A 3,149-nucleotide genomic window follows, 5' to 3' on the forward strand; every position below is an offset into this window, starting at 1 on the left:
ATTCTCCCCCACTTAAACATACATTCGTCCTCGAACATGCCAAGAATTGTTCCTAAGCAGTCAAATCACTGTGTAACCTTACCACACACATACCTAGGGGTGATCTCACATCACCCTATTCCATATAGGCCCGAAAACGCAACATAACTGAAGATCATTACTTCAACTTTAGCCCGTAAACCTCAAAATCCAATTTTCCACGTCCAAAATTCCTTACAAGACCCGAATCTCGCACCTACACACTGTATAAGTCTGAACAAGCCGTATCAAGTCATATCCATAACCCAAGTTATAATCACATAATAAACCACACAACTCGCATACCAGTATCAATAATTCCCAATCACAGTAACTGCTCAAAACAAACCCGATACCTGTAGTAAACCTCATATCAAATAAAACCTCGTTCAAAACCTTCGTACATTGACGATGATGAAAGAAACATTCAGAAACTCATAACCACTTGTCAGATCAACAAGTCATGGAGATCCCCCTCATTTGACAAGAACTATAGCCAATTTCTAAGTCGATTTCTGACATTATCATCCCCAACATACCGTAATCAAATTCGATAGTAGTCACTTCAGGCCCAAAGACTTCATCTCATCATATACAAGTTACTCTACTGACATGCCATACCAATACTACCTAGAGCCACAAACCGTTCAATCCGTGCACCAATACACAACAATTCAAATGCACTCAAAAATGAAATATGACTCAAATGAGAGAACCGTCCTGCAAGCTCAACGAGTACCGCCACAACACAATGCTAAGAACCCATCACACACCGTAGAACCAAAATACACGAATCTATCACAAAGGATTGTTGCGCCCTGTTTTCTCGCGAAAGCGGGTTTTGACATGTGACAACTCTTTTAAATGGGTATTAAAAGAGAAGAGTCGCCACCTAATGATTTTGAGGTGTGTTAGGGTACCTATTTGCAAATAACTCTGTTTAACTAGTCCGTGTCACCAAAGATCGGGTAAGGGCTAAAATTAGCTCAAAGAGAAGGTGTTAGACACTCTTCGAGGTTCACAACTGTGGGTCCCGACCGGACATTAAATTATGTGGATTATGCAATTAGGCTAGGTGATCAAATAAATAAAGGAAAATTTAGAAGTCGAAGAGTGGAAATATGAGAATCAGCATAAAATCTTAATGAATACAAGGATACAACTACATTGATCTATGTTAGATGACTGAGTGTAAAATACATAAAAAGGAGGGGGGGTCCTAAGTTTTTTAGGCTAAAGGATCATCCCGTACAACATAAATAATACTTCGCAACTCCCTTAAGGTAGGGGTTGCTCATATTATTCAGCGAGCACAGACTATCATCTCCTGCTACCCAATTACTATGTTGTAGTTGTTTACTTAAAGGCACTCTGATTCAATTCTAAATCGTACCCTATGCATGCACTACCCGTCCCATGCCTATGGTCCAAGAGGCTTTGGACCTCTATTAGGTGGTTCTAGACTCAGCTTAGGTTGCACAAAATGATAAAAACTAGGTGGCAATCAAAACAGATAGGACTTCATGTAAAGACAATTAAAGGCTCAAATTAACTTCCACACATAAACAACAAATGCACGTGGGCAGTTTAGGCAGTACATATTTTAGGGGATTAAGACACATTAGAGTTGTCAAATCCTATAGGCATAATTTCTAGGTGATTCTGATCTACAACATCATACAAACATCATTGTTGTTTCTGACTAATGAATTCGTAGATTAAAGGTGTTAAAGAGCTCCTATAGGCATGATCTCTAAATTGTTCATGCAATGGGGCAGTAAAACTGTTGAAAGCTCAGAATTAACGACGTTTGATTTTATAAACATGCTTCCTAGACGAGTGATAATATCCCATAGGCAGGATTGACAATTGAACTTGATTTTATAATACTTCATCCCTATAGGCATGTCATCTAGGCGGGGCAGTGTAATGAAAGTAACGAAAGCGGTCGATTGATTGATTAAGATCCTATAGTCATGAGGTCTAAAGGAGCAGCGTGCTAAGAGCAATAGAAGTAGTTGATTGATTAATTAATTAAAACCCTATAGACATGGTGTCTAGGTGGACATTAGCAAAACATGTGTTATTCTATCCTATAGGCATGCTATCTAGAAGTGTCTAGTAGTACAGATAGAAATAAATATAGCAATTACTTGAGCCAACATGTTTTGACAAGTTAAGTGAAGTGTGTACGTGATTCCTATAGGCATGCTTTCTATTAGTGTACAACACACTAAACTAAATAATGTATAAGGCATGCTGAACGAAATAGCAAATAGAACACATAGACCATAGAGGCATGTTTTCTACCCTTTTATGCGAGCATTAGAATACCCAGCCTTTTTCACTAATCTCCCCCATCGTTTGCTTACAAATTATTACATGACCAAAGATAAAAAAAGGAAAAGAAAGAAATAGACTTTGAATGTTACAGAACCAAGATGATTACATTCCCAACAAGTAGGGCAGACTTAATAAGAGTTAACCCCAACACTGTCTGGGCCTTCAGCAGACTCTTTCATTCGGATAGCAGGCCCGGATCCAAACACTTCCCAAAAACAGGAGAGTATGCCAATTTGCACATCCCAAAGCCACACATGGACTCATATCGAGCCCAATATTGACCAATTTTACCAAATAAATTTATAGATCATATATGGAAACCAACCAAACAATTCTAAAGCAACACCTCATAGAGATGGGGTTGTATGACATTTAGTAGGATTCATAAACACATTGGCATTTCAGAAGCAAGAGTGATAACATTGATCAAACAAAGAACAGGAAACTAGGAGAGTCAATAGACTCTACTTGAAACATGGTAAATGCAACATAGGTTACATCATTAAGCAGGCGACAACATGCTATATATAGAAAAAACACTTGGAGAGTTAAGGAGACATGCAACTTTACATTAACAAGGCAAACATACTAGGCACATACGAGGTGAACATGCTAATTTTTCTAGAATGAGATCAGAATAGAGCATTGGCCTAAAAGGATTTTAAAACCTAGGAGGCTAAATCATGAACGGTCAGACAGAGTCATAGTCAGGAAATGATAATTACACACGACAAACAGGCAAGCAAGCAATCGATGAGAAGCCTAATCATGCTGAGTATAACACAAAG

Source organism: Nicotiana tabacum, chromosome 21 (assembly GCF_000715075.1).
Source record: "Nicotiana tabacum cultivar K326 chromosome 21, ASM71507v2, whole genome shotgun sequence".
Taxonomy (NCBI): Eukaryota; Viridiplantae; Streptophyta; class Magnoliopsida; order Solanales; family Solanaceae; genus Nicotiana; species Nicotiana tabacum.